At 38.8% G+C, this 19,352-nt stretch overlaps 1 long non-coding RNA gene across 1 annotated transcript in view; it reads right to left on the bottom strand.

Annotated features, from left to right (window-relative positions):
* Positions 1-1,188: 1,188 nt before the first annotated feature.
* LOC112447096 (uncharacterized) overlaps positions 1,189-19,352 on the bottom strand; it is a 42,815-nt gene continuing 24,651 nt past the window's right edge. The window contains exons 2-3 of the long non-coding RNA XR_009494913.1: positions 8,933-9,012; positions 1,189-2,059 (exon numbers count right to left, since the gene is read on the bottom strand). This is a non-coding gene — a long non-coding RNA (uncharacterized lncRNA). The remainder of the gene's footprint in view (positions 2,060-8,932; positions 9,013-19,352) is intronic.

Below are 19,352 nucleotides of genomic sequence, written 5' to 3' on the forward strand. Positions count from 1 at the left end.
TGTAATGCCCCCAAGATGAGCAAACAGACTTCCTATGGTTACATGGATTCACAGCATTGGTACAGTGTACTATACAGAGACAGTCAGAAAATGTACTGAGTGAATGAATGGATATTTGATAAATGCTAAGAAAAGAGATATATATGCTAAGAGTCCTAAATAAGGATCAGTTTAAATGTTTTCCTGTGTTCAAACTATTCTCCCCTTACCACCCTTTCATGTCACTTGCTTCTAGACAGATTTAAACTTCAACGTCATTAGATCTCTTTTTCATAGTTCATTCATGTTCCTGTTAAAATCCATCAGGTTTTTTGTATCTTCAAAACAACTCAGAAAATAGCCCTAATTTTAAAACAGGCAAAGGATGGAAACGGACAATTCAAAAAGAGCCAAAAATGCACAATAAACATTTGGAAGAGAAAGTTTAAATTTAAAAGTTGAACCTCTGCAAGTTCAAACTTTAAGGAATGTTCAAAACACCAGAGGATCTTGTTAAAATTTAGATCCTGATTCAATGAGGCAAAGAAAGGATCAGACAGAGTCTGCATTTCTCATAATCTCCAAGCGATGACTATGTTGCTGAGCTTGAGGGCCACACTTCGGGCACTCAGACAAACTGTAACCATAATGATGAGGGCTGAAAACAGCTGTGTGCTGTATGTAACTCATTCTGCTGTAGATCAGTACAACCTTTTGGAAAGTAGTTTGTCTTTTTAAGGTAGATTTTATTGAATAGATAAAATTGTGATTTTAAGAGTAATTAATGAAACATTATGTGTTAAAAATATAACAGGAAAATGCTTACCATATAATGCCAATTGTTTTAGTTTTATTAAGGTATAGTTGACATAAAAAATCGCAAGATAATTAAAATGTATGTTGTGGTGATTTGGTAGACATATATATTATGAAACGATTTCTCCATCTAGTTAATTAACACATCCTTTTTCTTGTTCTTTTTTTTTTTTTTAAGAAAACTTAAGTTCTACTCTCTTAGCAAATTTCAGTTATACATAGTCTTATCAACGACAGTTATCATCCTATACTTTAGATCCTCAGACTTTATTCATCTTATAATTAAAAGTTTGTACTCTTTTTTCTAGCCTCTCCCCCTGTCCCCCAACAGCCCCCAGCCCCTGAGAACAACTTCTGTACTCTATGAGTCTGACTTATTTTTAAGATTCTACATATAAGTGACACCATGCAGTATTTCTTTCTCTGAGTTATTTTACTTAGCATAATGCTCTCGAATTCCATCTATGTTGACACAAATGGCAAAATTTCCTCCTTTCTAATGATTTAATAGCATTTTACCACACATTATATACACAATAATGTGTGTATGTGTGTGTGTATATATATATATATATATTGCATGTATACACATGTATCTTCTTTATCTTTCTGTTAATGGATAACATAATGTTAAATTTAAAAATAATGCAAATTATACAAATAGTATAAGTTCAATTATTGATCAAATCAAAAATTTAATTATTTAGTGCCTATATGTGCCAAGCACTATTCTAATAGGTGCTTGGAATAATTTAGTAAGTAATGCCAAAATCCCTTTCCTTGAATTACTTACATCCTATATATCATGCATTTAAAAACAAAAATAGATACAGTCAAATGTGAGTCAAAGTTAGTTCTGAGCAGTCTTTATTTTCTTCTTTAAACGTTTTGGTTGCTCCATGTTTCAAAGTTATATAAAAAGAGATATTTTCTTCATAAATATTATCAACATGGTATCAAGATTAGTTAACATTCTGCAAGTAGCATTTTCTAGAAAGACTTAAGCCGTCTTGGCAATTTCAAATATATCTGTTTCTTTTGGGCTAGAAATATCTTTCTGATGCTGGAAAGATTGAAAGTGAAAGTGAAAGTGAAGTCGTGTCCGACTCTTTGCCACCCCGTGGACTGTAGCCCACCAGACTCCCTTGTCCATGGGATTCTCCATGCAAGAATGCTGGAGTGGGTTGCCATTTTCTTCTCCAGGGGATCTTCCGGATCCAGGGATCGAACCCAGGTCTCCCACATTGCAGGCGGACGCTTTAACCTGGATGACAGAGGATGAGACGGTTGGATGGCATCAAACTGAATGGACATGAATTTGAGCAAGCTCCAGCAGATGGTAAAGGACAGGGAAGACTGGCATGCTGCTGTCCATGGGGTCCGCAAGAGTCGGACACGAGACTGAGCGACTGAACCGATGCTCCTTTCCCTAAATTGCTCCCTAATCCGGTGGTGGATCTTGGACTCCCTCTGCTGGCCAGACAGCATCAACAGAAGACTGTGGTGGTGGTACTGGTGGTTTAGTCGCTAAATCCTGCTGGACTCTTACAACCCCCATGGACTGTATGTAGTTCACCAGGTTCCTCTGTCCAAGGGTTTCTCCAGGCAAGAATACTGGAGTGGGTTGCCATACCTTTCTTCAGGGGATCTTCCCAATCCAGGAATCAAACCCAGGTTTCCTGCACTGCAGGCAGATTCTTTACCAACTGAGTTAAGAGGGAAGATACAACCAAAGACTGAATTGAGACTAAATCTGGAAAATCACAGAGCACAACTACCCTCCACAGCCTTCCCTCATTCATTCAATCAAAAGACACTTACTAAACGCCTGCTTGTATTAGATATGATCCTTGGTGCTAGAAATAAAAATAAATAAGATACAATCTCAGTCCTTGAAATTGTCCTATACTTTTCACCAGGAAATTATCCAGCCCCAAAAGATTTTATGAGCCTGGGACTCAAGAAAAAAGTCTGCTCTGCCTAGACAGGATGACTGGTATGTATTATGCTGGACTATGAAAATAACATGTTTCTGTGAAAATCAGGGACACCTTTCTACAGTACCCTCTGAAGTGAAGTGTTAGTCACTCAGTGGTGTCCAACTCTTTGAGAACACATGGACTGTAGTCTACCAGATTCCTCTGTCCTGTCCTTGGGATTCTCTAGGCAAGAATACTAGAGTGAGCTGCCATTTCCTTCTCCAGGGGTTCTTCCCAATCCAGGGACTGAACCCAGGTCTCCAGCATTATAGGCAGATTCTTTACCAACTGAGCCACCAGGGAAGCTCTGGAAGATACTAACATATTTAAGCTTCAAATTGCCCAAAACTGAGACAGTCGGCATAAAAGAAGAGATCTAGACATTAAAAGATAAAAGTAACACAAAACCATGAGAAGTTTGGGATAAAAATGTGGTCAACTGCCCTAAGAAAAAATCAGATACGTGCTTAATTCTTTCCCAACTTTGGACATGATTTAAAGATTTACACTGCTGCAAGGCTGTGAAACTTCACAAAACAAAAATTCCAGAGATGCTCCATTCTTACCCTTTTCATTACATGACCAGTAGCTACCTGTTTGATGTGGAAAGCAGGTGTGATATTAAAGGAATGACATTCCTGAAATGAATATTCCCTACAACTGATGTTTCAACCACAAATAGCCATGGTGACAGCTGGAATTTGAACTCTGCTTAAACGTCTCCTAGTAAGCTGATTCCCTGATGGCTCAGATGGTAAAGAATCTGCCTGCAGTGCAGGAAACCCAGGTTCAACTCTTGGGTCAAGAAGATCCCCTGGAGAAGAGAATGGCAAGCTCCTCCAGTATTACTGCATGGAGAATTCCACGTACAGAGGAGCCTGGAGGGCTATAGTCCATGGGGTCACAAAGAGTTGGACACTACTGAGCAGCTAACACTTGTACTTTCACAATAAATTGATACAACTTGCAAACTCACTGTCTTTTTATCAAGCATTTTGATCCTTTTGAGCTATGATAGTATAAAAATATGAAAAACTACAGAGGCGTGAATTTTAAAGTAAGTTAAGACAATAGAACATTCCAATGCTTCTCAAGACTTTTTGAATAAAATCTGTAGGCTTTGGTTTAAAAGTCTCTACTAATTGGCTCTATCCAAAAGAAGGCCTGCACACTCTCCTTCAAATCACTCTAATGCATTAGTTTCGCAGTAACTTAACTTAGCCTAAGCCTTTTTTATTTTGTAGCATAATGCTCTTTGCAACCCTATGGACTGTACCCGCCACGCTCTCTGTCCATGGGATTTTCCAGGCAAGAATACTGGAGTGGCTTGCCAGTCCCTTCTCCAGGGGATCTTCCCAACTCAGGGATCAAAAGTGCATCTCCTGCTTTGCAGGTGAATTCTTTACCATCTGAATCACCAGGGAAGCCCTTGTATGTTAATACATTCAGAATATGTTAGGCTTTCACACCTTCCTTTTCATTACAGAAAGAGTATACTGTGCTTTTGCTCAAACTTTTCCAAGAGTTGTTAACCACTGGGAAAATTCAAGTTCCTAAGGGCAAGCACCATTCCTGGCCTTTGAGCTAATGGCCCACACTTGTACCATCTGCATTTGTAGTTGAATTTTGGCAGTCTTTTAAAGTGAAGATTGAGATACCATTAACGTTAATCGAGATACATGAAATGCACAGATACCACCACATTTTATGAATAACTCTATTATTCAAATGGGCATAACAGATTCTTATTATCTATATTATGAAAATTAAAACTTGAAGTTTCTTTAAATTGCTAATTTATGCCTCAACATGTGGTTATAAGACAGAATTTGTGTATTGAACTATTCTATCTTGTCTCTGTCCCACGCAATGCAGGGAATTATTTTGACACACACTTGTAAATAAGGAAAGTGAAAGTGTTAGTCATTCAGTCGTGTCCAACTCTTTGTGACCCCATGGACTGCAGCCTGCCAGGTTCCTCTGTCCATGGGTTTCTCCAGGCAAGAATACTGGAGTGGGTTACCATTCCCTTCTCCAGGGGATCTTCCTAACCCAGGAATCAAACCCAGGTTTCCTGCACTGCAGGCAGATTCTTTACCAACTGAGTTAAGAGGGAAGATACAACCAAAGACTGAATTGAGAATAAATCTGGAAAATCACAGAGCACAACTACCCTCCACAGCCTTCCCTCATTCATTCAATCAAAAGACACTTACTAAACGCCTGCTTGTATTAGATATGATCCTTGGTGCTAGAAATAAAAATAAATAAGATACAATCTCAGTCCTTGAAATTGTCCTATACTTTTCACCAGGAAATTATCCAGCCCCAAAAGATTTTATGAGCCTGGGACTCAAGAAAAAAGTCTGCTCTGCCTAGACAGGATGACTGGTATGTATTATGCTGGACTATGAAAATAACATGTTTCTGTGAAAATCAGGGACACCTTTCTACAGTACCCTCTGAAGTGAAGTGTTAGTCACTCAGTGGTGTCCAACTCTTTGAGAACACATGGACTGTAGTCTACCAGATTCCTCTGTCCTGTCCTTGGGATTCTCTAGGCAAGAATACTAGAGTGAGCTGCCATTTCCTTCTCCAGGGGTTCTTCCCAATCCAGGGACTGAACCCAGGTCTCCAGCATTATAGGCAGATTCTTTACCAACTGAGCCACCAGGGAAGCTCTGGAAGATACTAACATATTTAAGCTTCAAATTGCCCAAAACTGAGACAGTCGGCATAAAAGAAGAGATCTAGACATTAAAAGATAAAAGTAACACAAAACCATGAGAAGTTTGGGATAAAAATGTGGTCAACTGCCCTAAGAAAAAATCAGATACGTGCTTGATTCTTTCCTAACTTTGGACATGATTTAAAGATTTACACTGCTGCAAGGCTGTGAAACTTCACAAAACAAAAATTCCAGAGATGCTCCATTCTTACCCTTTTCATTACATGACCAGTAGCTACCTGTTTGATGTGGAAAGCAGGCGTGATATTAAAGGAATGACATTCCTGAAATGAATATTCCCTACAACTGATGTTTCAACCACAAATAGCCATGGTGACAGCTGGAATTTGAACTCTGCTTAAACGTCTCCTAGTAAGCTGATTCCCTGATGGCTCAGATGGTAAAGAATCTGCCTGCAGTGCAGGAAACCCAGGTTCAACTCTTGGGTCAAGAAGATCCCCTGGAGAAGAGAATGGCAAGCTCCTCCAGTATTACTGCATGGAGAATTCCACGTACAGAGGAGCCTGGAGGGCTATAGTCCATGGGGTCACAAAGAGTTGGACACTACTGAGCAGCTAACACTTGTACTTTCACAATAAATTGATACAACTTGCAAACTCACTGTCTTTTTATCAAGCATTTTGATCCTTTTGAGCTATGATAGTATAAAAATATGAAAAACTACAGAGGCGTGAATTTTAAAATAAGTTAAGACATTAGAACATTCCAATGCTTCTCAAGACTTTTTGAATAAAATCTGTAGGCTTTGGTTTAAAAGTCTCTACTAATTGGCTCTATCCAAAAGAAGGCCTGCACACTCTCCTTCAAATCACTCTAATGCATTAGTTTCGCAGTAACTTAACTTAGCCTAAGCCTTTTTTATTTTGTAGCATAATGCTCTTTGCAACCCTATGGACTGTACCCGCCACGCTCTCTGTCCATGGGATTTTCCAGGCAAGAATACTGGAGTGGCTTGCCAGTCCCTTCTCCAGGGGATCTTCCCAACTCAGGGATCAAAAGTGCATCTCCTGCTTTGCAGGTGAATTCTTTACCATCTGAATCACCAGGGAAGCCCTTGTATGTTAATACATTCAGAATATGTTAGGCTTTCACACCTTCCTTTTCATTACAGAAAGAGTATACTGTGCTTTTGCTCAAACTTTTCCAAGAGTTGTTAACCACTGGGAAAATTCAAGTTCCTAAGGGCAAGCACCATTCCTGGCCTTTGAGCTAATGGCCCACACTTGTACCATCTGCATTTGTAGTTGAATTTTGGCAGTCTTTTAAAGTGAAGATTGAGATACCATTAACGTTAATCGAGATACATGAAATGCACAGATACCATCACATTTTATGAATAACTCTATTATTCAAATGGGCATAACAGATTCTTATTATCTATATTATGAAAATTAAAACTTGAAGTTTCTTTAAATTGCTAATCTATGCCTCAACATGTGGTTTTAAGACAGAATTTGTGTACTGAACTATTCTATCTTGTCTCTGTCCCACGCAATGCAGGGAATTATTTTGACACACACTTGTAAATAAGGAAAGTGAAAGTGTTAGTCATTCAGTCGTGTCCAACTCTTTGTGACCCCATGGACTGCAGCCTGCCAGCTTCCTCTGTCCATGGGTTTCTCCAGGCAAGAATACTGGAGTGGGTTGCCATTCTCTTCTCCAGGGGATCTCCCAACCCAGGGATGGAACCTGGGTCCTGCATTGCAGGCATATTCTTTACCACCTGTACTACGAGCCTTCTTTTCAGCCTTATTCCCCAGAGGTCTGCCACAAAACTTTGCTATTATCCCCTGAATTGCTCTTTCTTTTTTCAATAGTTCTCCAATTTCCTGTTGACTGTCAAAGCACATGGTCTCTGCGGTCCCTTAGTAAATTCAAGACCGAATGTATGCCTCCATATGCGGTTTTAAGACAGAATTTGTTTATTGAACTATTCTGTCTCGCCTCTGTCCTATGCAACGCAGGGAATTATTTGACACACACTTGTAAATAAGGTACAGCTCATTTGCAAGAAAATCATACTTCCTCATTTTCTCACTTCAACAATCTGTAATTTGTCTTGACTTGTTTTCCCTACTGCAATTAAGGTTACTTCCCTCTTTCTCTTATCATATAGACAGGTCCAGTCTGTCATCACTTATCGTAAAACTAGTTTTTATTCTAGTGTCTACTGTACCGCTGCTCTTTCATTTTCCTCTACATCTTGCTCAACATGGCTTTTAATTTTGTTTCTTCTAAAGTCATCATCATGACAAGTAGGTACAAACATCTGACTTCTTCATTTTGGCTTGTTCTGTAGTCATACTCAAGCATTATATATTGAAATGCACACTGCTTATTATATTTTTCCTTCTCCTTTAAATTATAGTAAGGATATTATATGTATGAATACTTAATGTAATTCAGTTTTTAAACTATGTGTTCATGAAGGTTACAGAAGAATTTAATTTCAGGAAATGAAACATTTATTTAAGAAGAGGGCTTCAGGTCTGAGGAGGATAAAAAATGGACACTATTTGCCACCTCCACCCTCAGACACCTTGTTCCTCCTCTCTGCCCTGTGGCTCTGTTTTAGAAGGCTCATTCAGGGAGTTTTGCAATTAGATTTTTTTTTTTAATGTGTTTATTTGGCTGCACTGGGTTAGTTGCAGCACTCAGGATCTTTGATCTTCATTGCAGCATGCGGAATATTTGGTTGAGTCATGTGGCACCTAGTTTCCTAATCAGGAATCAAACTCAGGCCCCTTGCACCGAGAGCTCGGATTCTTAGCCACTGGACCAACAGGGAAGTCCCATAATTAGATTTTTGAAACTACTCCTGCCTCTGAAGGCCTCTTCTGTGTTCGATGGCTCTTATTTATTTACTATAAGTAGTTGAAATTTAATCTCCTACTGCCTTGAACTACCATTGCTAATCTTAAATGTGTGTGCATTATTGCCTCACCAAATGGAATGCAAGTTTCTAGAAAACAAAATCATTTACCAGACTATATCCTCTAACACTAAACTTTGCACAAAGTTAGAATTCAGTAAATTCTGGCTGAGTCAATAAACCAACTTCTAAACGTTATTTGATAGCATAGTTCTCAGCACATCTCACTTGTCAGACCAAACTTTAATTAGTTCTTTATATATCTGACTCTCTCACAATTGTTGGAGAGGAAAGGGACTCTGATTATTCACCCTTGTAACCTCAGCATCAGAATCCACTTACTAGTTCATAGAAGTTGCCCTGTGAGTGTTTATGAATGACCAGATGGATGCATTTAATTAAATCCATGAGGAGGATTCTGTTGTAACTATATATTAACTAGAAGCAATTTAATAGGAATGAGTGTAATTAAAGTCACTGCAACAGAGAAAATCCTGGAATGGAGGTCCCAAAATTCTATCTTCACATTCACATTACCATTTTGTTGTGAATTCAGGTGTCATTTTCAGTTCTTTTTCTTGCAGAAGTTTTCTCACAAGGTAATTATTAAAGGAGAGCTGAAAGAAAATACAGGTTAAAAAAAAAAGATGAAGCCCATTTCAATGTTAGAAAGCCTTTCTCCCCCTTGAAAAGTAGGAGGAATTACATTTTGTAGACCTCTTGTAAGACTAAATTTCATAGACTTGGACATAATTCTAAATGTCTAACCAAGTTTATTTTAGTTCATTTTACCACATATCCATTACCACAGAATCAGCATGCCCTATATTTTAAATGTATGGAATGTATCATTCTGTCTTAATAATGAAAGAATTCACATTGATTGTAGAAATTTGAAAGGACAGATATTTTCAAAATTTAAATCATCCATTTTCCTAACAAAAATGATCAGTGTTTCTGTGTATTTCCTTTCAGTCTTTTTCCTATGTATCTATGTGTCTACAGTTCTACAGAATTAGGATCATATAATGTAATCATGTGTTTTTTCCAATGTTAAATTACAGTAATGGTTTAAAAAAAAAAAAAAAAGAAACCTATACAGGGGTCCTTTCAGTGTCAGGACTCTTTACTCTCTTAAAAATTCTTGAAGACTCCAAATTTTTTCAACATTTAATTTATTAACTATTTTGAAATAACAATAACAAACCAAAAGTACATGTTAACAGAAATTAAAATATTATATGAAAAATTACTATATTTCTCAAAACAAAAATTTTAGTAAGAAATAAGGACATTGTTTTTACATATTTGTAAGTATCTTTTAATGTCTGACTTCACAAAAGAAAGGTGGAGTCTCTGATCTATTTTTGTATTCACTCTTTTATATCATACATACAACGTGTAGCCTCTGGAAAACTCTACCATGCACTTGTGAGAGAAGAGAATGAGAGTGAACAGAGCAAATATAACATGTTCAGTTCAGTTCAGTTCAGTCGCTCAGTCATGTCTGACTCTTTGCGACCCCATGAATCGCAGCATGCCAGGCCTCCCTGTCCATCACCAACTCCCAGAGTTCACTCAGACTCACATCCATCGAGTCAGTGATGCCATCCAGTCATCTCATCCTCTGTCATCCCTTTCTCCTCCTGCCCCCAATCCCTCCCAGCATCAGAGTTTTTTCCAATGAGTCAACTCTTCGCATGAGGTGGCCAAAGTACTGGAGTTTCAGCTTTAGTATCATTCCTTCCAAAGAAATCCCAGGGCTGATCTCCTTCAGAATGGACTGGTTGGATCTCCTTGCAGTCCAAGGGACTCTCAAGAGTCTTCTCCAACACCACAGTTCAAAAGCATGAATTCTTCGGCGCTCAGCCTTCTTCACGGTCCAACTCTCACATCCATACCCTGGGATACCCCGGGGTCCCCAGGATCCCTAAAATGATCCTGGGACCCCAGGGTATCCCCAGACCACACTTTGAGAATATGTGGTCCTGTGAACTGGATGTGGATAAGAAAATGTGAACAGGCCTCTCCCTCCAGCACAGACTCTACTCCAGGAACTCCACATTGGCCATCCTGTTCCTGGAAGACCCTAGAATGCCAGTCTTGGCTTGGTCACATCACAGTCTTGGGGGAAAATAATTTGCACATGTACCACTGCACTTCTGGTCCCCTCACCACCACCACGATAGCTCAGGGAATGATCATAGTCTCAGGTGGGCTAGAGCTTGTAACCAGAAATACCAAAGAAAGTAATATATTATTTTGTACAATAAAAATTTTAAATAAAATATTCTCTTGAAAAATATTAACAGCAATTTTTCAGCTAAAAATAAAAAATTAAGTACCATCCTTAGAAAAAGGCAAATCACAAACACCGACAGTATCTAGCCAACCATCACCCACTGAACAAGCTCTTTCCAGTGAATTTTCCAAATTCTGAGTCATTTGTAAGGCCATCTCTGATGTGGGAGAGATGCAGGAGGTAGTGGCTAAACAACTCCATGTATCCCAGGTCCAGTGATAAATCCACTCTTTCATTAGCTATGAGCCAGACTAACTTAGTCTTTTGCCACCTAACATCTATGCTAACAAAGAATTATGTGATTATGTTTTTGTTTTTGACATAGATATTCTATGGGGTAATATTAGAATCCTTATGAATAATCTGACCAGACAGAGCTCTGCTGCTTGTTATAAATTAATTTTTTAAAGTCTGGTTTTAACTTTAATATTGCCATTGAGTCAAGAAACTTATACTAAGTAGGCCAAGAAAGGTATCTGACAGTCATAAACCTTCTGGGAGTTTCAAAATGCCTGCCAAACCCACATCTCCTTCTAGAAATTTCCTCAATCATGCTTTACAACTTTTACTCTACCTCCTTGGATTCAAGTGATTAGGTAAGGGATGGGTACTTTTTCTGGCCAACAGTCTATGAGATGCCCTGACTCAAAGTTCCACCCAGTTCAGATCTCCTATATGGAATGATGACTAGTTAAATCAGTCAGGTTCTTTCTCTTAGGAAATTTAAACTGGAGACATAGGAAGAAGCGATTAGTGAATCTAATTAACTGGATCGTACAAAGCAGTACAGAGAACAGTTGTGTCTCTGTAAGAAGTCACAACTAACAGAAGAGAAAGCTGCAGTGCCTGCCGTGTTGTGAAGCTGCTGCCAGACACCAGAGGAATTACAAGATGCTGGATGACATCCCATCTCCAAGAGGCCTGAAAATGCATCTGTTCCTATTTTGCTTCCATGTATTAAGAAGCATAATTTGTTCTTACAACTTAGAGCAAGCCACATTATATTGTAAGCTTAACGAGAGAGTGGAAAGTGAATTTAGCCAAAGTCACCATGCATGTGGTGAAAAGGTTTAGAGCAGGCATCAATAGCCAAAATACTTTCCCAAGCAAGAAAGGTAACATACATGAGTGAAACCAGACAGATGTAAGAAAAGTAAGGAGGGATGCTTGCCCTGTTAAAGGAAACAACTGCACTTTAACAATTGGTCATGGTTACCATTCAGAAAGACAGTTTGCTAGAACTTAAGTTTTAAATGGCATAATGTATGTTAAGTGTTTACTATATGCACAGAATATGACAAGAGCTCATTAATATTCATTATTATTGTTGTACCATTTACAATAATTGTTAGCAGTTATTTATAAGATACATATATATATGACATATATTTATAGAATATATATATCTATAGGCTGTATATTGTCACCCTGCTTATTTAACTTATATGCAAAGTATACCACATGAAATGCCAGGTCGGATGAATAAGTGGGAATAAAGACTGCTGGAAGAAATATTAACAAGCTCAGATATATACATGATACCACTCTAATGGCAGAAAGCAAAGAGAAACTAAAGAGCCTCTTGAAAGGGTGAAAGAGGAGAGTAAAAAAGCTGGCTTGTAACTCAACATTCAAAAAACCAAGATTGTGGCATCCAGTCCCATCACTTCATGGCAAATAGATGGGGAAAAAGTGGAAACAGTGACAGATTCTATTTTCTTGGGCTTCAACATCACTGTGGATGGTGACAGCAGCCATGAAATTAAAAGACGCTTGCTCCTTGGAAAGAAAGCTATGACAAACCTAGACAGCATTTTAAAAAGCAGAGATATCAGTTTGCTGACAAAGGTCCATATGGTCAAAGCTATGGTCGTTACAGTAGTCATGTATGGATGTGAGACTTGAACTATAAGGAAGACTAAGTGCCAAAGAATTGATGCTTTTGAACTGTGGTGCTGGAGAAGACTCTTGAGAGTCACTTGAACAGCAAGGAGACCAAACCAGTCAATCCTAAAAGAAATCAATCCTGAATATTCATTGGAAGGACTGATACTGAAGCTGAAACTCCAATATTTTGACCATCTGATGGGAAGAGTTGACTCATTGGAAAAGACCTTAAAGCTAGGAAAAACTGAGAGCAGAAGGAAAAAGGGGTTGCAGAGGATGACATGATTGGATAGCATCACAACTCATTGGACATGAGTTTGAGCAAACTCCAGGAGACAGTGAAGGACAGGAAAGCCCGGCGTGATGCAGTCCATGGGGTTGCACAGTCAGACACAACTTAGCAACTGAACAACAATCTATAGGAATCATCTGAAGAAATGAACCTGCTTGGCAAATTTACATTTTCTAATTATTTAATATATAGTTATCTTTTAAAATTTTTTATCATATTCTTTAAAATGCTTCTCCAATTTTAATTGGTCTTTTAAATGAATCGTGAAAACCCAAAATTTAAAGTACGCTGACTCTACTGGTTTACTTTCTGTTGATTCATTTCCTTAGTTTTTGGAGGAAATACAGTCTACCATTTCTTGTGTTTTCTAGCCTATATTTTCTCTGGTAATTACCTCCATAGACACCTTTCAGACATTACCTATCAGGCAGAAATGTGGATTGAAAATAATGTGATTTTTTTCCAAATGGCTTTAGGCCTTTAATCAGAGACTGCCAGTTCTGTCCAGTTCTTCCAAAATAAATCAGTAAATTTTTCTTGCCTTTGGGTAAAGTGATGAAATTTAGCCTAGAAATGAGCTAGGCTCATAGTATCTCAAAAGAAGATACTATTTAAAAAAGCAGCAAGGTGACACAACACAGACACTTTGCAGAGCACTTACACCATAACTTACAACTCTAGGCTTTAGGTAGGAATTTCTTTGTTTTGGATTTTTTTTTTTTTAATGTGCAAGATTCCATAACTAAAAGTAATTGAGTTGAATGTGTCTAGGCTTCCTTCTCTTTTAACAACAAATATGAATATTATGAAATAATATTATGAATTAATAGACAACATAGTCGAAGCACTTAGAAGTCTCAAAGTAAATAATGCTGATTAATATAATCCATCCAGACTTAGTTTCCTACTGAAGGACAGTGTGATGTAAACAGCACGTATGTAAATAGCTCATACAGTTCAGTTCAGTTCAGTCACTCAGTCATGTCCGACTCTTTGCAACCCCATGAATCGCAGCACGCCAGGCCTCCCTGTCCATCACCAACTCCCGGAGTTCACTCAAATTCATGTCCATCGAGTTGGTGATGCCATCCAGCCATCTCATCCTCTGTTGTCCCCTTCTCCTCCTGCCCCCAAACCGTCCCAGCATCAGAGTCTTTTCCAATGAGTCAACTCTTCCCATGAGGTGGCCAAAGTATTGGAGTTTCAGCCTCAGCATCAGTCCCAGTCAATGAACACCCAGGACTGGTCTCCTTTAGGATGGACTGGTTGGATCTCCTTGCAGTCCAAGGGACTCGCAAGAGTCTTCTCCAGCACAATTCAAAAGCATCAATTCTTCAGCACTCAGCTTTCTTCACAGTCCAACTCTCACATCCATACATGACCACTGGATAGCTCATACAACTGAGTATCAAAATAATAAATAACTCAGTCAAAAAAGAGCCAGAAGACCTGGAATAAGAAGACATACAAATGGCTGCTGCTGCTGCTGCTGCTGCTAAGTCACTTCAGTCGTGTCCGACTCTGTGCGACCCCATAGTCAGCAGCCCACCAGGCTCCCCCGTCCCTGGGATTCTCCAGGCAAGAGTACTGGAGTGGGGTGCCATTGCCTTCTCCGTACAAATGGCTAACAGCCACATAAAAATATGTTCAACATCTCTAATTATCAGAGAAATGCAAATCAAAACAACAATATCACCTCACACCTGTCAGAATGGCCATCATCAAAAAGCCTATAAAATAACAAATGTTGGAGAGGATCTGGAAAAAGACTTTACTTTTGGTAAAGATATAAATTAGTACAACCACTATGTAAAACAGTATGGAAGTTCCTCAAAAAAGTAAAAATAGAGCTATTATATGATCGAACAATTCCACTGCTGGTATATATCTGGGAAAAAAATCAAAAACACTAATTTGAAAAGATACATGCACCACAATGTTCATAGAAGTACTATTTACAACAGACAGATAAATAAGTTATAGTGTGTGTGTGTGTGTGTGTGTGTGTGTGTGTGTGTATAGTGGAATGAGTTTCTCAGGTGGAGCTAGTGGTAAAGAACCCACCTGCCAATGCAGCAGACATAAGAGACGTGGGTTCAATCCCTGGGTGGGGAAGACCCCCTGGAGGAAGGCATAGTAACCCACTCCAGTATTCTTGCCTAGGGAATTCCATGGACAGAGGAGCTTGGCGAGCTGCAGTCCAGGGAGTCGCAAAATGTCAGACATGACTGAAGTGACTTAGCACACATGCATGCATATAGTGGAATATTTCTCAGCCATAAAAAAAAATAAAATTCTGCCATTTGCAGCAATGTGGATGGACTTAGAGAATGTTGTGATTAGTGAAATGAGTCAGAGAAAGACAAATACTGTAGGATATCACTTTTATGTAGAATCTAAAAAATAATACAAATGAATGTATACACAAAACAGAAACAGATTCACAGACATAGAAAACAAACTAGTGGTTACCAAAGGGGGAAGGGAAAGGCAGGGCAAATTAAGAGTATGGGATTAAGAGATACAAACTACTACATATAAAATAGATAAACAAGAATATAGTGTACAGAACAAAGTATAATCATTAGCTTGTCAAAACTTCTAATGGAATATAATCTGTAAAAATAGTGAATAACAATACTGAACACCTAAAACTAATATAATATCATAAACCAAACATATACACTAAAAAAAAAAAACAGAAAAAAACAGCATATACAGATTCTGGAATCATACTGATCTGTATTCAAATTCTAATATGCTTATCAGATATATATCTTTGACAAGCTCCTTAACCTCTCAAAGCCTGTGTTATCATCTCTAAAGATGCAGACAGTGAGGCTTACTTCATAAAGCCGATATGAGGATTCCATGAAACAACATAGAAAAAGAGTCTGTCCATTGTCTATTATTTAGAAGATATTTAATAAATGTTACTTTCTTGTCTCTATGCTATCTTACTCCAGCACAAAGTGAGGATCAATCCAGTTTCACGTATATCAGAAAATATGAGAGTTGACTTGAATGTCCTTAGACAAGATACAGGAGGTAAAGGATCTTGCCCTACACCGTGAGTAAAGACAGATCTGTGCTGCCCCTTCATCACAAATATATCTGCCTGGAATGGCAACAGTGAGAGATACAGTATTCATTTATTTATTCAATATGTCATTTATTCAACAAATATTGGACCCTGTTAGCTTGGGCTACACAGACTAGACTGGAAGTTTGATTCTACAATTTGCCTGTACGGTGTTGAGCAAGTTGCCAAAGCTCCTTTATGCTTATTTTCATATCTTAACAGTTACTGTTTAGTCACTAAGTAGCGTCCAACTCTTTTACAGTCCCATAGACTGTAGCCCACCAGGTGCCTCTGTCCATGCGATTTTCCAGGCAAGAATACTGGAGTGGGTTGCCATTTTCCTTCTCCAGAGGATCTTCTCGACCCAGGGATCAAACTCGAATCTCCTGCATTGTAGGTGGATTATTTACTAGCTGAGCCACCTGGGAAGCCCATCTTAAAAGTGTGGATCATAATAATACCTACTTCCTGGGGTTCTTATGAGAAATAAATGCAATAATAAAGGGCAAGAACCATGCATGGAGTAAAAGTAGACCCTAATAGATATCATTCCCTTTCCCTCCATTCTGTGCTAGATTTTATTATATTCTGAAAAGCACAGCACAACCAGCCAAGAGTTAAACACATCTTGCTGGTTTAAAGACCAAATACACATGCTTCATCATGTGTACTTCCTCTGTTATTTTTGCTTAGTTCTGTACCTCTCTGCACTTCTGTGTTTCAACCAGAAATGCTGAGACAGCAGAAGGAAAGTGCTAGGATCTCTCTCTTGTCTGAATGAGAAATCCTGGCTGCTTTCTTACATTTGCAGTCCAATTGGTTTAGAGTCCTGCATTTTTACATAAAACCAAATATTACCTTGCTCTATCTAAAATTCAGTAAAATCCTCCAAACCCTTCATCCCTGGGACTCTCATGGTCAGGAAATTATTTATTTTTTTAATGCTGTGTCATTAAATGTGACACCGTGAAATGCAGTGTCTCAGAGTTACAGTGTAATCCATGTCTGTCTAGGAAGAGTTGAAGTTTACTTCTCAATGATAAAATTATATTTGAAAGAAGTAATCATGAGAAACATAAGTCTTCACATATATTATGTAACAGATAGTGCCCCTTTTGTGGGGGTTATCAGAGAATGATCTATCCTACATATGTGAATTTCAGATAAATGAAGTTTACAGGGACCCACTTCCTATTCCACTCACCCCAGCTTACTTAAAATGAGTTCTAGAAAGCAGAGAAGAAAATGCAGAAGGGGCCAAAGTCTGCATTATGAATTTAGAGCAGTTTAGATAGCCTGACTAGAGAAGATTAGGAAAAAGAAGCCACATCCTGGCCCAAGGCAGAAAGTGCTGCCAGATCCCCTCCCGTCTACCCCATCCTGCCTGGGGCAGACACTGCAGAACCATGGGGTACGGTCTCTGGCAGGAGGGGTAGAGCTATGGATGTCACGCTGCTGAGGTGTGGACACAGAAGCTTTGAAATTAGAAGTATCCTGAGTTGAGATTTTGTGTGGCTTTTCAGTCTAGTTAATTGATATAAAACTGAAAGATTCAAAGGAATTTGTTTTTAGGAGTCTTTAGGGTTACCAAGGGGCTTCCTTGGTGGCTCAGAAGGTAAAGAATCGGCCTGTGGTGCAAGAGTCTGGGGTTCGATTCCTGGGTTGGGAAGATCCCCTGGAGAAGGGAATGGCAACCCACTCCAGTATTCTTGCTAGGAGAATCCCATGGACAGAGGAGCCAGGTGGGCTACAGTCCATGGGGTTGCAAAGAGTCAGACACGACTGAGTGACAAACACACATACATACACACACAGGCTTACCGAGAGCTTTGGGGGCATCAATAGGCAATTGGAGGGGCCTCTCAAGTGGCTCAGTGGTAAAGAACCTGCCTGCAGTGCAGGAGATGCAGGAGATGCGGGTTTGATTCCTGGATTAGGAAGAGCCCCTGGAGAATGGCTGCCCACTCCAGTATTCTTGCTGAAGAATCCCATGGACAGAGGAGCCTGGCGGGCTACAATTCATGGAGTTGCAAGGAGTCCAACACAACTGAACTGACTGAGCCCACACACATGCAGACATAGGCAGCTGGAATGTGTCAAGAAGACTCTCAGAAAAAGAATTCTTAATGCGGCCTGCTCTGGGTTCTAATTTTTTTTTAAGGGGGAAGCAAAAAGAGTCTCTACACTGAATCTCCAAGGAAGAATAGGAGATTCTAATTCTGGACAACCAGAGCTATCTGAATTTATAGAGATTTGCTTGTGCTCACCCTAGACACTGATGAGGGTAAGGAATTCCAACACATTTCAATATTTTAGATGCAAAACATTTGGAATTTTACCTCTCTGCTTCCTAGACTAAAAGATAAAAACATAATCTAACCTGATTTTAATGACACAATGACCATTTAAAACTCCATTTCCTATATGACTCAGGGAATTCAAACTGGAGCTCTGTAAGAACCTAGAGGGGTGGGAAAGGGTGGGAGGTGGGAGAGAGGTTTAACAGCAGGGGACCTATGTACACCTGTGGCTAATTCATGTCGATGGATGGCAGAAATCAAACCAATATTTTAAAGCAATTGTCCTTCAATTAAAAATAAATACATTTTTTTAAAAAACTCCCATTTCTATTTTAAGAAGGGCTTCTAAGGCAATGAGACCCAGATTCTGTATCAAGCATCCTCAGCCTATTTTTATGTTTTTGCTTTGTTTTTTTTGTTTGTTTGTTTGTTTGTTTGGGTTTTTTTTGTATCTTTGTTCTTAGTCTCAGCTTTTATTTCTGGTGATTAAATATTTCTACATTTAGAAATTTCTCCTTCCCTTTTTATTTTCTTATGATCTGAAAATATTAAACTAATGACATTTATTTGAACTGTAACTCACACAGGAACAAAAAGAAACTAAGAAAAAAAATTCTTATAAGCACATAGGCTTTAGGGCTATGTGCTCTCTATTTTGGTGGGCTTTGAGACTTTTTTTGCTTATTTCTAAGGGCTTGAACATTCCAGATAGATGCATCTAAAGATAAATAACCCTTGAATTAAATGCACTAGATAAATATTACCCCACACTTGCTTGATTCTTTCTCAACCCTACATTTACTCTAGCAATAAATCCTATCAGATTTACCTTGAAAATGATTTAGAGTCCAGCCATGTTTTACCACTTCCACTGCTACTATTGCAGCCTAAACCATCATCTTCTCTCACCTGGATTATTGCAATCTCTCCTAACCTATACTATGCTTCTGCCTTTGGTTCCCTTCAGGCTGTGGAACCCAGCCAGAATTTGTGTGTGTGTTAGTTGCTCAGTTGTGTCTGACTCTTTGTGACTCCATGGACTGTAGCCCACCAGGCTCTACTGTCTATGGAATTCTCCAGGCCAGAATACTGGA

Source organism: Bos taurus, chromosome 6 (assembly GCF_002263795.3).
Source record: "Bos taurus isolate L1 Dominette 01449 registration number 42190680 breed Hereford chromosome 6, ARS-UCD2.0, whole genome shotgun sequence".
NCBI classification, from domain to species: domain Eukaryota; kingdom Metazoa; phylum Chordata; class Mammalia; order Artiodactyla; family Bovidae; genus Bos; species Bos taurus.